We start from the raw sequence: 27,245 nt of genomic DNA on the forward strand, positions 1-27,245 counted from the left end.
TCCAATATAATCGACATGTCAAAACAAAGAACAATATGATCTATAAAGAAAAAGAAATATCCAAAAGGCCACAAAGGCCCACTGAGCAAAATAAAGCAAAGTCAAAATATATATGGGTTCCTAAATCCCTTGTGCAAGCGATGCACTCCAAGGAACCACAAAAGCATGAAAAATCAAAAACCATGTGGATCCCTAAGCGGCTCCTTGAAGCACAAAAGCCTAAAGAAACATCCAACTTGGCATCCAAAATTGCTATTCCTCCATCTAAACCTCTCAAATTTGTTCCTCCATCACCTTCTTCATCCATTTTGGGCCCTTATGTCCCAAAATCCATAGCCTTTCCTTCCTCAAAATCTCACAATCTGAAACCCACTCTTCCTCCACCAGTCCATCACCCCTCAAGGTGTGTGCCAATGTCGATCTTGCCTTCATTTCCATCTTATCAAGTCCAATTCTTCCAATACCCTATCCATTATCCAATGCATATTTTCCATCCTTCCATCCCTCTGGTCCAATCCTTTGCATAAATCCTCACCTTAGTTTCATCTCTTTTTCCATGTCCTTATCCTACCAACGTCTTTGAGCATACTTTTAAAGGTCATGGTCCATTTATTTCAAGGCTACTATCCAAACAAAAAAGACGCTTGAGTCCTTCTTCCATCCCCTATCATGTGTCCATATTCTATTGAAAAAGTCAAAAAATACAAAAAAAAGTTTTTAAAAAAAAAGTGAAAAAAAAAAGTGAGAAAAAAAAAAGAAAAAAAAAAGACAAAAAAGAAAAAAAGTAAAGCAAAAATAATTCGTCCATTGGTGAAAACCTGGCAAACAGGCGCCTTGGGCAAGTACCGTGATGAAAACCTGGCAAACAAGCATCATGCGTAATTTATGAACTTCTTGCACAATCACACTTGGAGGCAGTTTTCCTCCTTCATATCCTATTGCCCTTCATTATCCTATCATACCATGTCATTACCCTTCCTTGTCCTATCATCCCTCATGTTCATTTTCCCTTTCCACATTTGATCTTGACAAGGCTGAGGATCTTCATGAGCATCGCGCATCTTGTTTGCAGCTTTTAGTCCATCATAGCTTTTGGTCTTTATCCATTTGCTTATTTCAAACTTTCATCCATAATCCCTGTCTTATTGAAACTTTCTGCCACTATCCCTTAGCCTACCCCGACCTTCAGTCCATGTCCCTTACCCATTCTTGGTCTTGCTTATCCTATCCATATTTTATCACTATCCATACACTCTTTTTCATTCCTTGATCTTGATCTGACATAAGGACGCAAAATTTAAACATGGTTTCAAAAAACCTCTTGACATGTCCCTCATGCCATGTCACTGCTTTACATTGTCATATCCAGTCTCTTATCCCATCACGCCATAGCCCTTGAAAATTGCATCCGCATTGTCTCCATGATAAAAGGCCTTTGTGTTCCCTCTATCCACCATCATTTCAGCAAGACTATTTATTCACCTGTCATATTCCTTGCCTTGCTAAACACTAGGGGCAAAATCATAAAAAATTCAAAATGTCCTGAAAAAATCGCAAAAAAAAATTGAAAAATGTCCTGAAAACAAAATCATAAAAATTCAAAATGTCCTGAAAAAATCTTCCAAAAACATTTAAAAACGTCCTGAAAAAAATCTTCAAAAAAAAATTGAAAAATGTCCTGAAAAAAGCTCCCTAAAAAAAAAAAAAATCATATAATGTCCTGAAAAAATTCAAAAAAAATTGAAAAAAGTCCTGAAAAAATATCTAGAAAATTGAAAAAATGAAAATCCCTAAAAATCATAAAAAGTCCTAAAAAAATGAGCAAAAACATTTCAAAAACATTAAAATCCAAAAACACGCATTTTGCAATAAAGGATCTCTTTTTGTGCATAGACAGATCACTGAGCATACATCCAACGACACGCAATCAACACTGTGCTTTAATGAAATCATGCATTAACAGATGAACCTTTTTACTCAAACCAAACATTCAAACTGATCCAAATTGTCATATCAATCGAACGTTACCATCAAAATCATTTGTCCTTGGCTCTACTATCATGGGTCTTATATAGGGTGTGGTATACTCGAAACCAGACTGTGTCCTGTCTTAGACGGGGTACCACATGTCCTGAAACCAGACAGCATGATCATCCTATCAGCACTTTCAACTTTTGACAATGAAGATCTAGATGTTTGTTTGATTTGTTGGAATTTGTGCATCTTATCTTTTTATTGATTTATCTTTGGCTTCGGTCATGTTCCTATGTTGCTCGATGATGTCACTGAGTGATTTAGAGTGACTGGGATGGATCATGGTCCTTTTCTTTTTGATTGTGATTGTTGTGTGTCTGTGATGTGTCTGACTTTTGCAAAAAGGGTTGCATTTCAGCTCTGGCCTTCAATACCATGATGCTACGCATCCATTTTGCTACATAAAAATAAAGGTTCTCACCTACAAAGTGCATTACTAAAAGCAAGTTTTTCTTCATCTTTAACTGTCTTCTGTCTCATTTTCTTCTTACTAACATTTCTTCCATTAGTTCGGATAGTCGGTTCGATTTAGTGCTCCGATTTCCCAGCACACATATGCTGCATCCTGCATCCATTTGGTTAGTACATTTGCATCACATCAAGCATCTTATCCATTTCATATTATAAATGCATCAAAAACGCATAAGCAAAAATATATACATCCATACATATTCCACAAAGGTCCATAAACAGTGCATGAGTCATCCATACATGGAAAATAACATAAGTCATTTGCATCTCATCATATCATATCATATGTCACAATAATATCGGAGTACAAAATCGGACTGTCTATCCTAAGTATGGCCCGCAGGCTAACTACAAAATGTCAAACTACATAATGTCCACTATCTGTCTAAGGAGCATGTGCCTCTGTCACTAGGTGCTCCCTCGGTCCTCCTCATCCTTGCAAGGTCTTGCGGATGATGTCCCTCCTAGTCCTGGCTGTGGTGGTCTCATCGGTCCACTCACCCCCATGCTGCTCAATGACCTCCGAGAGTGTGCCCTGCTCTCTGTCCTCAATCGTGCCCGATATGAAGGTGCTCTTTGCTCTGGTGGAACTGCACTCTCATATAGTGTCCTCCAATGGCGTATCTCCTCTCCGGTCTCTACCAACATTTGTCCTAGCTCCCGTACACTGGCATCCTGAATCGACCCAATATACTCAGTGACTCTCTGTTCCTCTTGTTGTGCCTGAGCCATCGCTGCATCTCGAGCCGCTGTGAGTCTAGCTATCTCCGCTCTGAACTGATCATGCTCTCTCTCTAAAGTCACAATGTGATCCTGCTGACTCGCTATGGTAGCCCTAAATATCTCCATCTCCTCTATCCTAGCTGTCCCTGGCTCTATGGGTATGTCCTGTAATGCCTCCTGCTCCCCATCCTCATCTCTGTCCTCATCCCCTCCATCATCCTCATCACCATCCTCATCCTCCTCATTCTCATCATCTCCCTCCTCCTCTCCTGTGAGTGGGAATTCCTCCTGTCGCCTTGGTACTGGAATATCCAGATCTGTCAATGGCACTGGCCGTCATCGTGCAAACCATCTCTCATACTCATCTGTCATCCCGGCGTCTGCCACATCTGATCTCCAATCCCACTATCTCTGCTGTAGTTGTGAAAAGTCCGCATATGCTGTGTGTGGCTAAATCATACTCCCCCACTGACTCGTCTCTCTGTGAGATCGAGCAAAGTGTGCAGTCCTCCTAGGTACATCCTGCCTCTCTCCAAACTGTCGTCTGACTCTCTCTAGCAAGTACAACTCAATTACTCTCTGGCAATTCACTGGTCGCCCAATCAGGTACCTCTCCTATCTACAATATGGTAGCTCATCACTGTCATCTGACCATCTCGGACAATCACGATATGGCCTCCATGTGAACTCTCTCAGTCTGTCTAGCTCATGTCGCCAATATAATATGTATCCAAAAGGACCCTGTCTCAATGCTCCCCCATAGCAATACACATATGGTCGGTGTGGTACTACCTGTCTATCTGTGATAGGTTGACATATAGCTATGTGCTCAAATGCCCATACCTGTAGTAATGTGACTCCACAGCTCAAAGTCTGAACTCCCTGATATGCTATCTGATGCAACTAAAAATAGAGCATAGCTAGTACACATGGTCCCCATGCGTACACTATCCCCTCTGTCGCCATCCACTCCAACACTCTTCCCCATCCAATAGGGAATCCATGTCCTCATCTATCTCCTGCCATTAGACATGCTATCACCACGGCTATCACCACGTATCGTCGATCATACTCTGATGCCATAGTCTCCCAGCCGATCTCCCTCTCTATGATATCCAGCTCATCTGCGTCGCACTCAAACAATCTGCATAGTGCCTCTCTCCCTATCACTAGGTCATACTCTATCATCTCTCCATGAATCAGAATGCGGAGGATACGCCATACATCCTCCAGTGTCACCGTCACCTCTCCAGTCGCCAGATGGAATGAGGAAGTCTCTGAATGCCATCGCTCTGCCAATGCAGTTAGCAGTCCTGTGTTTGCCCTAATCTCGGGCATGAATGTGACATAGTATATCCCAAGTCCTGCTAAGGTATCTCTCTCTGTGCTCCTGAGTCTATGTCGTAGCATAAAGCAATCTGGTCGGTTTTCCTGTGTGATCAATGGATACTGTCGACTCTGCATCACAATTGGGGCTAATTTTGTCAGTTTTAGGGTTTGCTCTTATGGGTTGCATTTCCTCATTTTCATGTCTAATCAGGGTGTTTTTTCATCTAATTTGACCTATCCTACCCTTGTCCCCTTTTTCCGGATCATTGGCATGTCATTTTGGCCACAAATTGAGTTCCCATTGCACAATTGCACCTGTGTAAGGTAACCTATGCCTGTGTCAGGTAACCTGTTCTTGTGTCTCCCTACACAAGCACAAAAGACCTCACACAAGCACAGGATTCGCCCTACACAAGCGCAGAAGTCAGTTTCTGCATTTCCTGTGGGCCCCGCAATGTCCCGCAAGCAATCAAAATTCATGAAATTGAAAACATGGGTATTTGAGATCCATACCGCTGCTCTTGTGTTGTCCAGTCATCTAAATGTGCGTACGCGTTCCCCGAGGTGATCCGCCATTGGAATGTTCGCCATCTATCTGCAAGTGTCCTTGTCCAGAGCAACAAATCCTCCTCTTTGTTTAGTGCAAATGAGCAGTTTTCACTCTCTTTGCTTCATTTATAGCTCTTTGTCAGTCCATAGATGGATGTGCATCCTCTCCATCTTATGTTGGTCGCGGTCTTTTGCATCTTCAATTGCTTGTCCTTCATGCATCTGGTATCCAATTGTCAGTCCGTTCGATCCTATCATCTCCTATCATTTTTATCGATCAATTGGCCTCTTTTCTCGACATTTCCGGCCAATTCCTCGAGGGGGCATGCATATGTCATTGTCATTGTCTGGGGCATTTTTATTACTGTTCTTTGAAACAACGCTCAAGATCGCATTGTCTCAAAGAGGGGCAAAATGTAGACACCTAAAAATGGTCAACGCTTGCGGAGTCATACTTTAACATTTGCACATTGCCTCATTTTAGGTTGTGCATCGCATTAACATTTCTCCTATGATTCGTACTTGGTTTTTATCATTTGCGAACATCGAGTCATTCTTCTACATTCTTCATTTATCTCGCTCTCAAATTTGGTCTTGTCAACAACACTATCCAGTCATGATTTTAATCGATCTTATCCTATTGCATCAATGTGCGTGCTTATTTGTCATCATTTTGGACATCGTCAATCCTAATTAGGGTTTTGTCCTCCTATCAATCTTGCGATCAATTTGTCATCGATCATTGTCCTCTTATCAATCTTGTCATCTGGTGATCAATTTATCATCAATACTTCAATCTTGTCGTTTAACGATCGATTTGTCATCAGTCATTGTCATGTTCGATCTTGTCATTTTGCGATCGATTCGTCATCAATCGTGGTCATTTTCAATCCTCTTGTCATCTTGTTTGATCTTGTCATTTTGCGATCGATTTGTCATCGATCATTGTCTATCTCAAATATGTCAATTTGGATCAATTTGTCATTGTTCCTCGTCAATTGGCGCATTTTCTCAATCAAATCATTTATCACATTGGTCCTTTGTCAATTTAAAATCATGATCGACATCAAATCAATCTTACATCAAAGACCTAATTGTCGTCTTTGCATTTCTAATTCATCTTCCAAGGTTTTATGATTTATTCATTTAATCTTGTTTGGCATTTTTCCCTCTAGGTTAAATAATTTATTTATTTATCCTAAGTCTTCTTGTCACAATTAAATGTTCATTTAATTGGCTAATTATTCCTCTTTGTGAATTAGTTAATAAATGACAAATTATTAATTAATTTACCTAATTTCCTATTTTCCTAATTCCTCATTTTCTAATTTCTTAATTTTCTAATTTCCTAATTTCAATTTCCTCCTATTTCTCTCCTAAATTCATGGGAATGACATAGAAATTTGTCATAATTTGTCATAATTGACAATTAATCAATTCTTGACATAGAAATTTGTCATAAATTGTCATAAATCCTTGCATAGCAATTTGTCATAGACATGTCATGATTTTGCTATTCTTGATTTGAATTTCCATTCGAATCACTATCATGCTAATTTGTTCATCTCTCCAATTTGTCTATAAATTGGATGAATTTCAATCTTGGCTAATAATGAGAATAATCCTTAATCAGACTATCGAATTTATGCTTCTAGTACTCTTGATCAAAAATCCCATCTACTTGCTTTCAATTGTGTGTGCACTTGTAGGTGAGATCCACAACTATTTGGAGAGGAAAGAAGAACAATGGAGCCGCATGAAGGAGAATTCAAATCATGTCTATGGTTTGCATAATTTCTTTTCTTTTGAATGTTTTTGTTTCATGTCTCTATTGAGTGTGTCTTAGGATAGATTCATTGCAATGAATGCATTTGTGATTGAGCTATTACGTTTATATGTTTTTGTGATGATTTCCTATTTCCTAACGTACAAAAAGGATGAGATTTGGATGGAGGTAGTGATCCCAAGAACAATTTGGGTTACTGAGATGGGTTATGAAACTGATGATCATATAATTGAAACATATGCAAAAGCCCTTCTAGAGGCACCCAAAGAACCTAAGGAAGAGGTATTTTGCAGTGTTGGAGCCATTGAGAAACAAATCAAATCTAAGAAAAATGTCAAAAAGGTTGAAGCAATAGTAAGAAGGGGATCCCGGCAAGAAAAATCTATAAAAGAAGATGTACTCAAGAGAACTGGTATCATTGAAGATGAGTTAGAAGCACTATAGCCAGAAACTCACCTTTCACCAGTAGCAATTTCTTCAGAGAGTGATATGCCAGTTGCATTTAAAAGAGTTGTGAGGAAAAGAGGACCTTCACCGGTATCTACACCTTCTCCTAGAAGAACCAAACAAAAACAATCGGCAGTAAGGCCCCCGGCTAAGAAAATAACTCCAAAGAAGAAAAATTTAACTCCAAAGAAAAGGACTCAACAAAATATTGCACCAATTGACAAACTTTTAGATGAAATAATAGAGGAAGGAAAGCTTAAGAACGTCAACAAACTATATGATACATTATCAATTGATCACAAGGAGAAAGTTGAAAACAGTGTAATTCTACACTTGGACATCTATAAGAAATTTCTAATGCAAGTTGTGGATGTATTACTAGCAAAACTGTTTAAGAGACTTGAAGCTAGAAGACAAGCTATTGTAGAGCTTGACAAGAAAATAAAAATTGAGAAACTACTTGTTGTTTATCCTGTAACTCACCAAAGGAAATAGATGATATGATCTCAGAGGCTAACCGGTCATTATTCTCAACTGCACACCGGCATGTAGTACTTATGGTTGGTAGAGTAAATGAGGTTGTAGAGGAAAATACTAATGCATGGGACATATTCCTTGTTGAGAAAGAAAAGAAAGAAGAGTATATAAATCCCAAACCTATCAAAGTATATCAGAAAGATAAGGACAAGGGAAAAGGCAAGGTTGGTGGACCTCCGAGCATAAAAATAATAGATAATCTACCCCCACCACCTCTGGATACTCCACCGATAGTTACAACTGAAGATCAATCAGCTAATGAGAGTATGGATATACCAGAAGAGGATACAAATCCTAATTCTGAGGTATTATACACAGTTGATATTGATACTCAAAAAGTTAACATTGTGGTAGATAAGGACACAACTGGAAAGATAGATATGGCTAGTGAGGCACCGGTAACAGATAACATAGAAGGTAAAATGGCAAATGATAACATAGAGCATTAGGCAGAGCAACAAATAGAGCAATAGGATCCATCACAGCAACAGGTTAATACAGAGTCAGTACCGCCAGCAACAACTGAGCAAGACAAACCTTTGCTTAAGGAAATGGAAACACAAACTAACCTACCAGAGGTCACCACAAGCAAGGATATTGCTCCCACCAGCGGGATTCAAATCAACTAATGTAATAGAAGTTCTTTTGGACTCCATAAAGAAAATAATAGATTGTAGCTCACAAGCATACAAGGCTATAGATGATACAATTCCAATTTTGAAGATGATAGCTCCAAAATGTAATGTAGATAATAAGGATTCTTTGAGTCAACTTGACACTTTGTCTAAGTATATTACTGACAACATATTACTGACAACACTTTGACAGTTGAACAAATAAAAGAGGAAGTATTCAAGGAGAGATTAGAAAAGGAAAAACACAAATTATTTGAAGAAGAAATAAAGAAGTGTACAAGGCAGTTTGACACACTTCTATTGGAATTATGTAGCACATTAAAGGAATTCAAAACTTTGTACGGAGACACTTGTAAGACTAACTTTTTGACAGTTGATATAGACAATAAGATCAGCAAGATACAGGAGGAAATCAATCAACTGGCTGACAATTTCATTAATTCATCTAATTCATTATCAGTTTTTGAGAAGAAGATAACAGGTTTTGAGGAAGAACTATTAAAGCTAGAAAGAGAAAAGGAAAGAATAAAAAGTAAGGCTAAGGATCTTAAATGGAGACTAAGTCCAAAATTGGACTATCTTGCCACCTTAAGGAAAGAAATATCTAATGCCCTGATTCAAGGATAGAAAACACCAATAGAGCAAATGCAACACCTTACCGATATAGTTCAGAGGACAGAGGCTACAATAAAAGATAGCAAAAAGTTTCTTGAAAGCCTGAATCTAGTTTTGGTGGATCTTTTTCAGATTGTAACCAACCGGTTATAGGGTTGAAACAAGATACTAAACTCTATTAACACTTTGACAACCTTTGTCATTGATGCCAAAGGGGGAGTAGTGGTATGAGTAAAATCCAATAACTTAGGGATCATCTGCTCAGGGGGAGCACACATTTTTGGTAACATTTTTGGACTTCAATTTTTGGATACACTTTTGAATTTTTCTCATGAGTGTTGCCATCAATGCCAAAGGGGGAGATTGTTGGCAAATGCACACTCCAATGAGACATTGTAGGTGATTGAAGGTTTTTTCATTGATGGAAACCTTACAATCCTATGACACTGTCAAGGCAATCCACCAGCACCAGCAAAGTCAAAGTCTACATCGGCACACAAACCACCAGCACCAACAGTGACAGGAAGCATACCGGCACAGAAGCCAACAGGAATTTTGTTTGTAATTTATTTTGTTTATTATTGTAAAATCATTGTAAGTCGACTTATCAAATTGTAAAATGACTCATATATATAAGAGATCATTGTACAACAATAAAGTAAGAATGGAGGAATATAATTAGGTGAAATAAGGCAGACCTATTATGTGAATTATAGGTTAAGGATTTATGTAAGAAGTAGAGCTATAAGCTGGTACTGGATCTAGCATAGTAGATGCTATTTTGAAGTAGTACATGACACTAGATTTATATAATCCATTTTGTAAGTCAGTGAGACTTCCTATTTTGTAATTGAGCAGTGAGCTCTAGGCACTTGGCCTTCCTGCATGTGCAGGCCCCTCTTGTAGTAGTAATATTCTCTTATTGGCTAGTAAGTGAATATTGTGGGTCACAAATCCCACCGAGGTTTTTCCCACACCGGGTTTCCTCATTAAACTATTGTGTTATGGTGTGTTTTTCATGTGGTTTCTTTTATCTCTGTTTATTGCATTACTTTATGTTTAGCGATATACAATATTAATATGTTCTACATGTTTTAAGTTAAGAAAATCTTTTAATTGGTTAGATACTAATTCACCCCCCCCTCTCAATATCTATGGGAATCCTAACAGATACATGGGGAGGATGCCCCACAGTACATCATATATGACCATGCTCATAGCGTTGATCAAGCGATGGAGGAGAAAGATGGTGATATGCCACCTGCCGACAGGAGAGATCACGGTGATGATAGAGGACATGTATCAAACCTACAGACTGCATATACAAGGAGCTCAAGGCATTGCTAGGAGAGTTGATCAGGCAGAGGCTGTGAGACTATTGGTGGGCACACATGTTCCTCTACACCATGGACAGTTATCACTAGAGCAAGCACTAGCGCAGGAACCACCTACTAGCCGGATTTATTTCTTTGTATGCATCTTGGTTAGTGAATATATATTACCCAATCATGAAGGTAGATTAGTTGTACTTGGTATGATCCTAGTCATGATAGAGGTGGTTGACGATGAACGGCCTATGGCATGGGGCAATTTGGTGTTGGAAGAGTTTTATAGAGAGCTCCATGACATAGTCTACCATCCTGGTCACAACTTTATATTCGTGACACTATTCCAGGTATGGGCGTGGGAGAACATTGTTGTCACATGACCAATCAACAAATAAGAGAGGGATCCAGCATAGCCTGTAGTATTCAGTTGGGGTGGTGGGCTTAGATATGACGTCACAAATGACATAATTGCTCGTTGAAGAGCGACTTTTGACAGGTTGACAGTTGAGGACATCGCCTAGAGACCATATATGCCAATCGTAGCATGGCCTAAGGACTCAAGGCACATCTTGTATATAACCACTATAGGATATATCATTGGTTGATGAGAGTATGTGATCAAGATGTACCAGCCAGATAGGGTGCAAAGACAATTTGGTCAAATGCAGGGAGTACCTGAGGCACCACACAGATTCTGACGAGTGACTCCTAAGAGGATAGTAGAGTTTAGACCCTCACTATAGGACAGGTTAGGAATCATTCATGGGTGGACCCAATTAGCTCCAGCATAGTGGGATCCATGGGGTGAACCTGCAGACCCAGGGGTGACAGTAGCTTATTAGGCTTGGTGGGCAGATATTAGACCCTGACTAGTTGGTAGGGAAGGATTGGCACCCCTCAGCATCAGGAGGGTTAGACAATATCAGCCAGCCTGATGGTCAGCAAAGAGGGTGGAAGAGGTAATGACCCAAATAAGGTCTTGATCTATGATAGGGAGTAGAGGAGAGAGAGGAGGGTAGAGATGGCACAGCAGGAGGAGATGGAGGAGAGGCCATGAAGGTATACCCACAAGTACAGGGGTCTACTTCAGGATAGGAGGAGACACAGGGCTGAGGTAGGACATCATTGAGGCTGATACCTGTCAGGAGGGCCAAGAGAGAGGAGAGGGGAGAGGGATTAGAAGGGCCTCTGGATCTAGTAGTATGGATCTAATCTCTCAAGGAGGCAGTGACTAGAGAAAAGTGCAAATTACAAGAGGTCACTACAAAGAGAGATAGCCTAATCAGAGAGAGAGACGTAGTAGAGGGTGTCAAGGAACAACTGTAGGAAGAAAGAGACAGGCTCCTCTAGGAGAGGGATGTAGCTTTAAAATTCAAGGATGTCATGGAGCACACACAATGGAGGACAGAAGAGACAGTGGCTAGATACCAACGTGAGAGGCATCAGGATAGGAGATAGGCAGGGAGATAGGTAAGGGGCAATGAAGGAGGATTAGATATATTGATCAGGATGTTAGAGTGATAGATGGTAGAGATAGAGACCTTATCTCATCAAGCAAGGTGGTATAGGGCTCAGTATGAGTGTGCAGTACCAGTGGACCAGAGGGAGAAGTCTATTGCACCTCTAAGGGTGAGGGTAGCCAATTCCTCATGCAGTGGAGGGTCCAGCAGAGGGACAAGGATAGGGAGATCTAGCCGCAATATAGGTGGATCAAGTAGGAGGACCCGCACAGAGGGTAGCATAGGGTCAACATTGGGGTCCACATAGGGATCCTAGGGATAGGGACAGGGAGAGGATCCAGTCTAGTTGTCCTAAATCATTTTGAGAGGCTTGATGCAAATGAGGCAGATATTCATTCTTTTTTATGTGTCATATACTAGACAGAGATGTATATTAGATTCACGATATTCATTGTTGGCACCCCATGCAGTTTTTTATGAGCATGTGAGGTGATCGTTATCATTTGTATATTGTATGTACTATATTCTTTGATCAGATACAATAGATGATGTACATATGTAGATAGTTGTACATTTTATTTTTGACATACCTTTGAGACCTTAATGATATATGATACACACTCTATTTTGATTTGTATATATGGTACTTTCATGTGTTTTATGATGTATGAATGATTTATGACTTATGGATGCATGATATAAGCCTAACATGTTTATGATGTAGGATGTGATTATTGATATATGTATGATTTATGCCATGTATGATAATATATGATGTGATGTGATATCCTATATGTGATGTGACATGATACATGAATTATGTGCTAACCCATATGTGATGCATGATGTGATGAATACTGCTATGTATGTGGCAAAATATATGATGTATATGGATTATGTGCTAACCCATATGTGATGCTGGATGAGATGGATAATGCTACAAGAGGACCGGGCCAATATGGCTAGAAGAAGACTCGATCCAGGGGACACATGTGCACATTCCAGAGAGGATGAGAAAAAGAAGTAACAAAGGGACGAATAAAATGCAATGGAGATGAAGAACATGGAGCATGAGCATTCGTGTGAAATAGGATGCCATGTAGTGAGCTCTTATTTTGATTTAGCAGTGTATGTGAGTCACCAAGGTAAGGTGGAATTTCACATCCAATGCATGGACCGACACATATAAATAGCCATACAGGCTAAGCCAACATCACACAGAGTTACAAAGACTCTGCAAGAACCGATGCTAGAACAACCACAAGAAGAATGCATGCCCCATTGTAACATGAGATAACGAAGACCTCATGAGGGTACAACAAGGGACACATAAAAAAAAATGAGAAGCAAAAACAAAAAGCAACAAGATCAGATCCTGAGCCTTGTCACTCCTAGCACAACGTGATATAAGAGATCATAGTGACCAAGAGGAAATGGGACTCAAGGAGCTTTGAAAGATAGACAAAGATTGAAAACAATCCAAAACCAACACAAGTGTCATAGATGTCTTTTGTCAAAAGGACAACGAACCGACGATGAGTGATGATGATGTCTAACTAGAGGAAGGATATATCCTGCATAGACGGGTGATAGATTATTGCTAGGGTGAGAATGATATATCTCAAGCAACAACCAGATGATGGAGTGGATGAGCCAAGGACTGTCAAAAGGACTTGGGAATCACGTGAGGATTAGAATACTAAAATATCTATTGAAGAACTAGCTGAGAGGATAAGATATTGAAAAATGGAATATAGACAAAACTATGTACAACAACAAACACCTATACAAGGCAACTTATGTACAGAAAACCCTATGCACAAAGAACCAAACATAAGAGGGTATTTACAAGGACAATGTTCAAGCAAAGTGAGTGGAGGTGAGGAAATATAGGTACCATGGGATACAATGCTGAAAAGAGATGAATGTGATGGAAATGCAGACAGGGGCAGGTAACAATGGATGTAAGAATTGAAGGATAATGGAACTGCCCTTTATATATGGTGCTTGTTACTAGGTTTTCACCAGATATACATATCCAAGGCTCCACAAGAAGTGGTTTTCACTAGAGGATGAATTTATTTTTCTTTACTATTTTTTTTTGGTATTTTCTAATTTTGGAACATGAGGTACACTGCCACAGACTAGGCATAGAATCTTTTCAAGTGTGGGATGTTGAGGGGATCATTGAGAGGTTCCCCTTCTAGAGTGGATAACCGATATGCCCCTGATCCATATTTTTTTGGGACCACAAATGGACCAAGCCAATTAGCTTCAAACTTTCCTTTCTTTTCTCGGTCTTGCTAATTTCTGGGATTTTCTCCGAGGACTAAATATCCTACCTCAAACTCATGAGGGTAGACCCTCTTTTGATATTGCCTCTTAAGGAGAATTTGATATACTTTCAAATGATCATAGGATTTTGGATTCTATTCATCAAGGAGATCAAGCTGAGTCAACCTTGCCACTCTATAGTCTTCATCAGAAACAAACTCTCGCAAAGATATGCACAATGATGGAAATTCAACCTTAATTGGTAAGACCGCTTCTACACCATATACAAGGTAATAGGGAGTAGCTCTAGTAGGAGTTAAAATGCTGGTTCAGTAAGCCCATAAGGTAGGATTAAGATGTAGGTGCCAATCACAACCAGATACATTGACAACTTTCTTAAGGATACAAAGCAGTGTTTTATTAGTTGACTCGGCTTGGCTGTTCCCTTGGGGGTAATATGGTGTTGACCAATGTTGTTGGATATGGAATGTGGAGCATAGATCATGTATATGTTGGTTTCCAAATGGAGTTCAATTGTCTATGATGATGGTAGAGGGAACTCCATAATGACAAATGATGTGATATAGGATAAACTTGGACACCTGGGCACTAGTAGTGAAGGTGAGAGGAATGGCATCCACCCACTTGGTGAAATACTCGACTACAGCAATGATAAACTTGTGTCCATATGAGGAAGGAGGATGGATCTTACCAACAAGGTCAAGGCCCCATGTAGAAAATGGTCATGGTGTTGTGATGGGCCACAAATCTTGAGCTGGAACGTGAATCAAATCTCTGTGTCGTTGGCAAGGCACACATTTCTTCACAAATTCACAACAAACGTGTTCTGTGGTGGGCCAATAATATCCCACTCTTAAGAGTTTTTTACCAAGAACATATCTGCTCATGTGAGTGCCACAAGTACTAGCATGCACTTCTCATTACAAGATCAGCTTCGTTTGAATCTAAAAATCTAGAAAGGATGTCATGATAGCCCTAGCAATATAAATTGTCTCCTATGAGGGTGAATCGGGCACAATGGCGAATAAGATTTTGGTGGTCATTGTGGGAAATGTTTTGGGAAAGGGTACCATCTTTAAGATAGGCATGGATATCATGGTACCAACATGATTTGGGACCAATAATGTTACACACCATTTCCGTATGTGATGTCTCAAAAGTTGGTTGCAGGAGCTGCTCAACTAAAAATTCATACCTGGGACTATCTAAACCAATATCCAGGAGGGATCCAATGGTGGCCATTTCATTTGCTTTTTTATTCTAAGCTTGTAGAATTTGATCAAATGTGACACTCTAGAAATTCTTCTTGAGGTCATCGACCATCCTTTTGTAGGGCATGAGCTTGTCATCCTTAGTTTGGTATTCGTCATTTATTTGATGAATGACAAGTTGTGAATCTCCATAAACAAAGAGATCTATTATGTTCCATTGAATGGTTGTATTCAAACTAATGATTAACCCTTCATACTCAGTTATATTGTTGGTACATGGGAAAGCCAATTTGAATGATTTGGGTATAAGGTCACCTTGAGGGGTGACAAATAGGAATCTTGCCCCCACTCCTTTTTGTGTATGAGAACCATCAAATTAAAGTTTCCATGGGGATGGTTGAGCAACTAACCATACATACTCATCATAAAACTCCATAACTAATGGATTGATATTGAGCAATGGCATCTCTGCTAACTAATCAACGAAAATGAAACATAACCCACTTAGCCATGCGTCCTGTTAGAGTAGTTTTGGAAAGCAGGTATTTGAGAGGGTCTATTTTACAAATGAGCTTCATTGTATGACTGAGCATTTAGTGTCATAGTTTTTTAGACCAAAAGATGGCAGCTAAGCATGCTTTTTCCATTGGAGAGTAATTAAGCTCGAAGCTGACTAGATTCTGACTAATGTAATATACTGCTATTTCCTTACCTTGATCATCATGTTGGGAAAGAAGTGCCCCCATAGTCATTGAATTAATTGAAATGTATAATAGTAGTGGGTGACCTGGGATGGGTTGCATTAACACTGAGGGATGAGCCAAATATTCTTTAATCTTGTAAAATTCTTGTTGACACTTAGCATCCCATTTGAATTCGGAACACTTTCTAAGCAAATGTGTGAAAGGTTGACACTTATCTGCTAGTTGTACAATGAATCTCTGAACAAACTATAATTTTCCTTGTAGACTACACAAATTCCTCAATGACCTAGGGGGAAGCATCTCTATGATTCTTTGACCTTTTTGGGACCAGCCTCAATACCTCATCTAGAAACTATAAAGCCTAGGAGTTTACCTAATGTAACCCCAAAGACACACTTTTTGAGATTAAGCTGCAATTTATATTTGGCCAGACACTCAAAAACCAACTCTAGAATAGTTGGATGTTCAGCTCTTGTCCTTGACTTTACTAGGATGTCAGCTATGTAATATTCCATCACTATGTGCATGAGGTAATGAAATATTATCATTGTGGCATGCTGGTATGTGGTGCTTGCATTATTGAGACCAAAGGGCATGACTTGATAACAAAATGTTCCCCATGGTGTGGTAAAAGTTGTTTTATCCTAATCTTCTCCAACTATCCAAATATGAGTATAACCTGAAAATCCATCCATGAGGGATAGTATTTCATGTCCTTCTATAAGATCAACAAGGATGTCAATGTTGGGAAGTGGAAAATCATCTTTGGGGCATGCCTTATTTAAAATAATCAATCGGGTGAATGAATTTTACTTCTAGGAGCTTCTCCAATTCTGCCTTGACCAACAATACAATGCTAGTATGCATTTTTCGTAGCTTCTATTTAATTGCTTTGGCATTGGGATCAACTGCAAGATCATACACTACTAATTCTAGATCCAAGCCAGGCATGTCTACATAAGACCATGCAAAGTTAATGGGCCATTTATGGAGAATGTCAAAGAACACTTTGAGTTCATCTTAAGATAGAGAAGCAACCACATGAGTGATGTGTGGATTTTCCGTTGTGCCTAAATTTATCTTAGATTCTCATTGGTCTGATCTATGAGAATAGGTGACCTTTCAGAAACATAATCATTGGCAAGGGGAAGAAGAGAATCCTCATCTTCTGGCACCTCAAGGAGGTTTTGACCAGAAGATACACCCTTTATTTTTACTATTTTTGAGTCAAGAGGTGCCTCATAATGGTTTTCACCATAGGAATTTATTTTTTATTTGTTTTTTACTTTTGCAGTTAAGGATTCCTTCTTCCCCGAAGTAACCTTGAGGATCTAGCTTGTAGACTGTATTTTGCTCAGGATGATGATATGGTGTGGCCTCGGTTGCCCCCAGAAATTGTAAGAGCATTGTGTCATCTTTGAATGTGTCTAGGTGTGCAACAGTTTGACCCCAATCAATGAGTTTGGGATGGTGAAGGGGAAGGTCAATGAGAAGGATGGAGTTGTCAAATAGGTTATATGTGCCAAAGGTTGAGGAACTATCTATATCATCATATGCTTGTTTGAAAACCTCCTCAGGTATGTCATTGATATCGACCAAAATGTTTTCATTATTTCTGGTAGTGCCAACTACACTTAAGGATTCATGAGAGGGACATCTAAAACCAAGCCCTTGGTGATTTATATTAGGAGTGGGATCAATGGGTCTTCTAGTGCCTTTTTCTTCTTGGCCTAAACCACCACCTTGGTAATTCCATTTTTAAGTTGCCCACTTGTGAACAATAAGATATTTTGCCTTGAGTTTCTTGAGGTGAGTGTCATTATCTATAGGGGCATTCTTGTAGAGCCATTGATTGATGTCACCTTCTATGACCTTGTGCTTGAGCTCTCCTTAAGCTTGGAACATGGTAGAGCTACACTATCAAACTATAGGTTCTTTTTTTTTTGTTCCCTACTAGGTCTTCCATGAGCATCAGGGTCTAGAGGCAAAGCATCTACCGTGAACGTTCCTTGAAGGGAATATTCACCACAACTAGCATTGTTGATCTTGAGCTGGGAAAAGGAAGAAGAGATGGAATTTTTCTCTTTTGTAGTAGCTAATATGGTATCAGAGTCAACATATGAAGATGATAGAGTAGCAGATGTGGTTCCACTATTGATTCATGGGAAATTATGGGAATATGGAGATGAAGCCTCGAGTGTATGATAGTACTCAAAGGGTTGAGTGTTGCCACAGATAGTGATCTCGCATCCTTGAAATGGAAATTTGAGGCACCAATGATATGTGGAAGGGATGGCCTACATGGCATGACTCCATAGGCAACCAAGGAGGATGTTAAATGGCAGTTCAAGATTTATGACATGGCACAATGTGCTTTGTGTTACCGAGCCTACCTAGATTGGGAGATTGATCATCCCTATTTAACTTCTCTCAACATTATCATAAGCCTTGATGATGATGAATTGATTATGCATATCCATGAAAGTGTATCCCACTTGCATAACAAATTTCAATGTACAGAGGTTTAGGGCGGAACCATTATCAATCAAAATTCGCTTCACTTTATGTCGTTTCATGATAGCCTCAATGCTTAAGGGGTGGATATGATCACGATATGGGACCATAGCATCAAACTATGTGAAACTATGGTGAGATGTGGAGGACAAATGGGCTACCATATCTTGGAACTATGTGGAATCGATTTTGCTAGGAACATGAGCTTCTTGCAATGTATGCGTGATAATCTCTTGATGGGTAGGAGAGGTTTTTAGCAAATCCAGGATGGAAATCTGTGTAGGATTTTTCCCTAAATGCTTGAGGATGTTATATTATGTAGGTACTGACACTACAAGGGTGACATTTGATGTAGGGGCTCCAAGGACTAACATGCGAGCCCTCTTAGTAGTTACTGTGCATTGGGTGTTGGCTTCCTTAACATGAATCATGATGATGTAATCATTAGATTGAAAAATACATCCTATGGTAGGACCATAATCAAATGGCACATTGTTATAGTTGATATTATTGTTCATACGACTTAGATTCATGTTAGATGTACTTTCTTCCCCCTGATGCTTAGGAAGAGCATCTTTATACATGCCTAGATTGGCATTAGGTGACTTTCCCATGGTAGGGTCAACAACAATTTTACCATGTTCAATGAGGTCATGAACCAGGTGTTTTAATTTCATGCATTTGTTCGTATTGTGACCCTTGATATGATGGTAAGTGAAATACTCATTTTCCTTGTACCAATCGGGTTTAGGCTTGGATTCATCAAATAGTTGTGTTTGAGGATATATAATCATATTATGTTGCTCCATATGTTTAAAGATGACGTCTAACGGTTCAGCCATGGGTGTAAACTAGCATCAAGGATCATTGCCACTTGTTTAGTGTAGTGAAGCCTAAGATATCATGAACATATTAATCCTATTGGCCTACACATTTTGTGTTCACGCTGGTGGAGGATTGACATATGCCTATAGTGATGGGTTATTGTACACTAGCAAGGGTGGTTGCTTTGCAACCATGATCATTTGCACTATCTTGGAATTAGTGATCCCATCGCTAATGGTATTTTTGTTCTTGTTCCAATACCATTGTCTATCATTACTATTCTTTTCAGGATACTCTTTATAGAGCTTGATAATTCCCTCATCAATTAGAAATTTCTTGACAGATGGTCCTTTGGACATGATATACTTAAATGTACTTGTGTAATTCAAGTAAATATGATATGAAAGCTTTGGGTGGATATTGCTGATGAAAATCAAGACCAATAGAGTATCTAGCATGGTACATGGGAGACAACTGGCAAGGTCTCTCCATCTTTGGACATAATCAAGCAAGCTTTCACCACCTTTCTACTTAGTCTGACATAGGTCGAGCATAGAGATGTCATTCTATATGTTATAATGATATTGGGCTATGAAATGCTCAGATAAGGGAAAAAGTTGTGATGACACCAAATGGCAATTTGGAGAACCATTCCAACGTAGAACCACTAAGACTCTTGGGGAACAACTATAGGGGATAATTATTACACCACGATACCTCCCGACAAGCCATGAAAAACTCTATAACATGATGACATGGATCCCCTTTCCCTATATATTTTTTAAATTTTGGCATCTCAAAGTGTTTTGGGAAAGGTGCAGTTGTGATGGACTTGTCAAACGAGTAAGGATAGAGTTCTTCAAATTAGAAGAATCATTCAAAGTTCTTCAAACAAGTAATTTTTTAAGCATGGCTTTCATTCCTTCCCACTCGGTGTTGACCAGGAAAGAATTAGGAGATGGTGTAGCTAATTGATATCATGGTACCTAATATGACATTTGTTGAGAATGGTGATAAACATGTTGATGCAGTGAGTTTTGATAATTCATTATATTCTAATAGCCATAAATTTGTTGTTGACCAAACGATTGTTGTTGGCATTGGGGTATCTGCAAGTAAGTCATTGATTTTTATTGTGGGGCATTGAGTGGTTGTTAATATTATAGATTCTGAAACTATTGAATCTGTGGTATGCTATCTTATGGATAACTACCCCTATGTAATTAGGATACACATTAGATTGGATGTTACTTACTAGGGGATTTTGACCCATACCACTATGTACTTGATGAATGTTTGTGACTATGTATGATGTAGGTGGCACTTGGTGGTAACTGAATAATGGTTGTGGCACAATAGGTTGGGGTGCCACTTGGGGTTGATAGTGGGGAGCACTGACAACTTGTGGTGTTGATTGAACATGTGGAGGCACAAATGGAAATGGCATCGATTGGACTGGTGGGGTACCAATGATAATGGTATTGTGTAGGTCATGCTCCCAACTATATCTTGTGTGCCAGATGATGGTGGATAATTGAGAATTCTAGTAGTCCAAGTTTGTGCTTGTATAGAAAACATATTGACAGGTCGAGATACTAGATTAGTGAAAGGTGTGACCTGCATCACACTGGACATCATGGGAAATGGATTATCAGTGATAATGAGGTGGGGAGTTGTGTGGACAACACATTAACAGGGTTATTGTAGACACCACCTCCTAAAGATTAGGGACCTTGCCACTTATCATAAAATAGATGCTAATGTCATGTGCGGTCATCCATAGGTACTTGCCTAAGTAATGTGGACATGTCAATTTGTGAGGACGTTGGCATGGGTAATTGGGTTTGTTGTTAAGGTAATTATTGTTGACTTGCAATTACAGATGCGTCAAGTGATGTAATAGTCATGCCATTGGTGACCATGTTTGCAAAAAAGATATTTCTACAAGCTTCAATGATTTCATCAACCATTTGGGCATTATCTGCATTAGCTAAGAATTGGTCAACCGGATTGATTTGGGCATCTATTTCATCTAGTTGATTGACCATGATGTCATTAGAGGAGATGGGAGGAAAAGTATCATAAGTGCCAGGAACATTTCCTATCATGATGGGACTGACACCGAACTCAGGGTTTTGTTGCAGATCTAAAAACCTTAGTCCTAATTGATATGATTATTCCATATCCTATCTAGATCTGGACCGAGTAGTGATGGGCATGAACCACACAAGACAAAAATATTGTGAATGACAAGATTGAGAAACTGAATTAACTGATTGATTTGATCAGGTGGAGAAGAAATGACAACCTAGAATATGACTGAATGGTGTTTGATGAGGATCAAATGAAACACTGGGATAGTTTAAGAGGATACACCAAAATAAAAGACCTAGTAGGGTAATTCATTCTGGATCAAACCTTTGGCTCGAGGTGATAAGATCACAATGAATTATGAGATGACAACCTTGGGACATGATATAGCCCAAGGAAATATGATAACTGTCACAAAAAGGATGCAGACTATCTGATCAAGACCAAGACCAACAAAAACCCCAAGGGGATAGAAAGACCTAGATCAATGAATGGAAGATGAACGAGATAGAATAGCGACATGATGCAAGATCAGCTCAAAGAAGACAACCGATAGCTTGATGATGCAAGTCATCCAACAAAATGAATCAAACATGCTAACAGGATGACTATCTTAACAACCGAACAATCCTATGATAAACCAGGTATAATTCTGACAATGTGACAACACTCGAGAGGACAAACTCACTAGAACAAGTACGAAACGCTTAAAACATTTAACAAAATCTGACGTGATGCTGATAGAATTTTGGCAGCGTGACAACACTTGAAAACTGAAATGTCAATAGGACTAGTAACCAATGTGGAAGATCTAATAGTTCTTAACGTGATGTGGACAGAATTTTGACAATGTGATAACACTCAAGAGCCCAAAATATCACATGCCAAAGCTGAAGATCTAAGAGTTCTAAAGTGATGCAATTTCGACAGTGTGACAACACTCAAGAAACCAAAATACCAATAACCAAACCTGAAGATCTAAGTGTTAGGCCCAATATGGAAAGCTGATGTACTGAGAGGGGAGGGGTGAATCAGTACTCCAAAACTTTTCTTCGATAATAACCTTACTGTTATGCATAAACAGAATAGTGTAGTAACATAAAATAAAACTAAAATCAACAGATAACAATCATACATGATTCACTCCATAACACATATATTTTGGTCACGCAGAAACTCTTGGTTAGAGAGAAAAACTGTGGTGGGGATGGCACCCACAACTTCACTACTGCAATAATAAAGATTGCTCGGTTAGAGCTACATTTAGCGATTTCTAATAGCTTACCCTGTTAGGAGTATCAAGATCAGTTAGATCTACCTTACTAAAGGATTTTACAACACTATATAAGTGTAGCACCTGGTTAAAGGATTTACAATTTATAGACTTGGTTAGAGTCTTTTACCCTATTAAAAGTTTCTCTTACAACTTCCAAATATTACAATAAAATAATTACAAATATCTGCAACTTTACATCTGAAATGCTAAAGCAAATTCTATGTGCTCTGAATAAGATTACCTAGCTTGTACCATACCTTGGTAGCCCATAATGAAACTAGGTAAACCCTTCTGATTACTCTGTTCTTTGACTGTTCACTAATAACCTTCTCGGTGACCTCTCTATGTCTCTATAACAATCTTCCTTCATGCATACACACACACATTCCCCCTTTCTAACCCTAGAATCATGTTGTATAAATAGATCTCTTACAATGGTGATTTAATTCATTGCTTTGATCTTATAAAAAGATTCTTCGAATGAATAACTAAACAAAATATCTCATTGGTTAGATTGACCTTGAAATCATACACAATCTCCTAGTGCAATTTCCAATGCAAAAACGGTTAGATGTGCCTCGATCTTGTAACACGTTTTCATGTGCATGTCCAGATTCAATGTATCTGGTAAAACATTTCACTCGGTGAATATCAACTCGGTGAGTTAACTTTACCACTCGGTAGCCATGAAACTTTACTTGGTAAACAGCTCAGTGAATACTGCGTTCTGCGACTGCTTTCTTCTGTAACCGACTAAACTGTTCATATCGACTTCTCTATGTGTATCAACTGCATGATTTGGTAATACTAACCGGCTAGAATATATAGTCTGACTTTGGATATGAAACTAATCGCAATTTGATAAGTAGTAACAATCTCCCCTTTTGACATTAGTTGAGAAGTTTGACAAAAACTACTTACAAAGTCATAACTCAAAAACTATATACTTGCAAAATGACTATACTTGACAATATATACAATAGTCAAAAAAATAGTATATGTAGATATACTCCCCTTATCATTATTCTATATATAACTCTGAATTTTGCATGTTCGGTTCTATTCTGTACTTGTGTGCTCTGAATACTCTGTATATTCTGCTCGGTATACTCCCCTTCTATACAATACTCAAAATTGTGTTAAAAAAACTATATTACTCTCCAAGTGTAGAATTACTCCCCCTTTACTGGGCTTTCCTCTTTGTAGTATCATAATATTACTCCCCCTTTTTGACAAACATTAAAAAATTAATTTCCATCCGGAGGCGGTAATTGATCAAAAATAGTCTTATACTTGGTCCGAGCGTCGGTGAGGGCAACTAAGAGTGAGTCCTTGACACTTTCCATTAATGAGTTTTGTGCTTGAATATCAGATAATAGTGATATCAAGCCATCAAGAGTGCTTCCCTCTTGTGTAGTTGATAAGCATGTAGCTCGGTTGATCTATTCCTGTACTAATGAGAGATGAGGAAGGAATAATGTTTGAAGGGTCATTATATCCATCCTAAGTTTATGCTCTTCATTCCTCAATTCTAACTGTTGAGCCATGAGTTGTTGTAGCTTTTTGTAAAATTTCTGAACTAAATTAGGCTCTATGGTCAACTTAGATGAGAGAGCGGTGATCTCTTTCTCAATTGCATTAGTTTTATTTTTGATATCTTTAATAAATAAAGAAAATGTACACAATTTTTGGAATAAATAAAGAATGTGCTTGAGTTGAGGGGACAACTCAGCAATGAATTTGACAAGTTTTACCTTGCCAATAGAAATTGATTTTTGTACTTCCTGTATCATTTTTGTTGTAAGCTCTTTATCCTTGAGCTTGCTTAAGTACTCAGATGCATCAACTCTAGATGTTTCAATCTGATTGAGGAGTTCATCCAACTGAATATGGATGGCTGGATCAGTTGACACTATTGCTGATGGTAGCATTTCTGTTAGTAGTGTCCTAACCTTCTGAAGTACTTTATTCTTTTTTTGTATGGCCAGTTGCTTCTCTTGTTCAGCCTTTGCTTTGCATATTTCACCAAATTCAGTGAGTGCTTGCCCTTTCAGTTTGGAAATGTCTACATTGGGCAACATGATCAGTTTAGATAAGTCAAATTTAAAACCATGCTTTCTCACGTTCTTTTCTTTTCCTTTGGTCTGTGGCACTAAGACAAGTGCTTGTGAGGCTTGCTGACCCTCGGTAGGTTTCTCGGTAGATGCAACACTTTGGTCTGTTCCTATGGCCATTGCAGTGTCTTTGGGTGGCTCGGTGCTAGGGGTCTCAGTTATAATAGTTGCAGTGCATGTCTGTGCTTGAGACTTCTGATCTTTGGTTGTATCACCTATAGCTTCAGATTTGTTACTTGTATCTCCTATAGCTTCAGATTTGTTGCCTTCAGTAGCTTGCTTGGTGTCCTTGGGAGCTTTGGTTGAGACTGGTGGCTTCACCAGTGGATAAGGCTAAACTTGTTCTAAGACAGATTCACTAGAGACAAGTTTTGCATAAGTGGTGCCTTCAATCATTTCCTACTCTGGTGCTGCTTCATCCATTACATCTTCATCTATTTGTATATTGTCAACTGGGTCTGGACCTTGCTTGGTGACATCTGGATCTTGCTCAATGACATCAACAATTTCAATTTGAGGTTGTTCACCGACATCCTTTTGTTTGAAGATCTCCTGCCACTTGGCTTTAGTCTCATTCTCCACATCAATATATAGCCCATTCATCAATTTTAAGGCTCTCTGTTTCAAAAGAAATTTAGAATTGTATGTGGTTAGATGCTCCTTGATTTTAGCTACAGACATGTCAGGAAATAGATGGAGTAGACTTCTTTCTCTTATTTGTCTCTCTGAATCCATTGCATATTTCCATCTGTTATCAATGTGTGAGTAGAGTTCACTCAAAAGTGACTTTGCTAGTTCTAATGGTGCTAACCGAAACTTCAGAAGTGTATAGATGACAACTTCTTCAATCTATCATTTCTCATCATTATTCCTAGTCTCATACTTAACATATCTGAATCCTACAAATCCACCATATTCTTTAAGATTGGCACAAAAAATTCAACACTGTGAATGTTTACCTTTTTGCTTTTCACAAGCTGGAATTTGTTTGCATCATCAGACTCTGTATCACTTGACTCTTTTTCCAAAATGAGTCTCCGAGTAGATTTCTTATAAGTTTTGGTTACCTTAAGAGCGGCAACAGTCTTTTGTTTCTTACTCGATGATGCAGCTGATGCTCTGGTGTTGGGTCTCTTTGTTGGTGGAGTCGGTAAGGCCTTTGTGATGTCCTGTTTCTTTCTTTTCAGAACTTTACCCTTTGGTAACTCTATGATCAATGCTATTGCAGCCTCCTATGCTTCTGATTCCTCTTTGGTAATGGCAAGATTGCCTTTGAAAAGTGTAGAGGAGGATTCTTCTCTAAATTTCTCAGATAAAGCCTTTATCATCTTTGTAGCTTTTCTTGTAGCCTTAGGAACTACAATGCTCATTTTTACTTTCTCCTTGACCTCTTCATAGGTTCCATACCTTAGTTCAGTTGCATGCCTTGGCAATGATAGATAGGCATCAATTTGTTGCTATGTAATATCATAATCAATCTCATAACCCATTTGTTGCAATGATTGAGTCCTTGGTTCGACAACATTTACATAGCAATAATCAATGTCAACTTCAAAACATATATTGTCCTTGTATTTTTTGACCAGTTGTGGTGGGATCCTGTACCTGTTGTGCATTTTCTCTTGGAATTTGCTGAAGTAATCATCCATGATATCATTAAAGTTATCTCCTAACTTCTTGATATAGTCATTGATTTGATGGGTGATAGGTCGGTGTAGCTCCCATACTACTTTACCGACTGAGGGAAAGAACTTCTCAAAATAGAAAAATATACATACAAGTAGTGAACCGAACTTTAGTGTGTTTGCCAAGTTGTTCTTCTTTGACTTCCTTATTGTGTTCAGGTTCTCAAACAAGTTCTTTAGTAGCACTTCACATAAGTCTACTTTCATTCCCTTCTTCACTATTTTGTAGGCCAAGTCCACTGTAGCACATGGTACACTGTTTTCCCTTACAGATTGGAAGAAATAGTAACCAATAACTCTGATTGCAAATTTTAGTTCAGCATCAGTGACATTATTCAATTTCGGTCCTCGGTAATCAGATTCTACTCCGGTTAGACTGATTAGCTCATTTTGTGATATCATTTTTTTATGCATGAGCATGATCGTAGATGGGATATCTGGCGATTAGGTGAATGACTTCCTTCGTGATCTTGAATGGTTGCTCTTGTAGCCACATGAAATCATCATGTACTCTACTCAATACAAACTTAACCCACTGGGGTTTGAACACACGGGGATTGACTAGGGCTTTAGTTAATCCCTTGATTTGATATGCTCAAATTTGCTATCCAGTTTT

The sequence above is a fragment of the Cryptomeria japonica genome, chromosome 10 (assembly GCF_030272615.1).
Source record: "Cryptomeria japonica chromosome 10, Sugi_1.0, whole genome shotgun sequence".
In the NCBI taxonomy this organism is placed as follows: domain Eukaryota; kingdom Viridiplantae; phylum Streptophyta; class Pinopsida; order Cupressales; family Cupressaceae; genus Cryptomeria; species Cryptomeria japonica.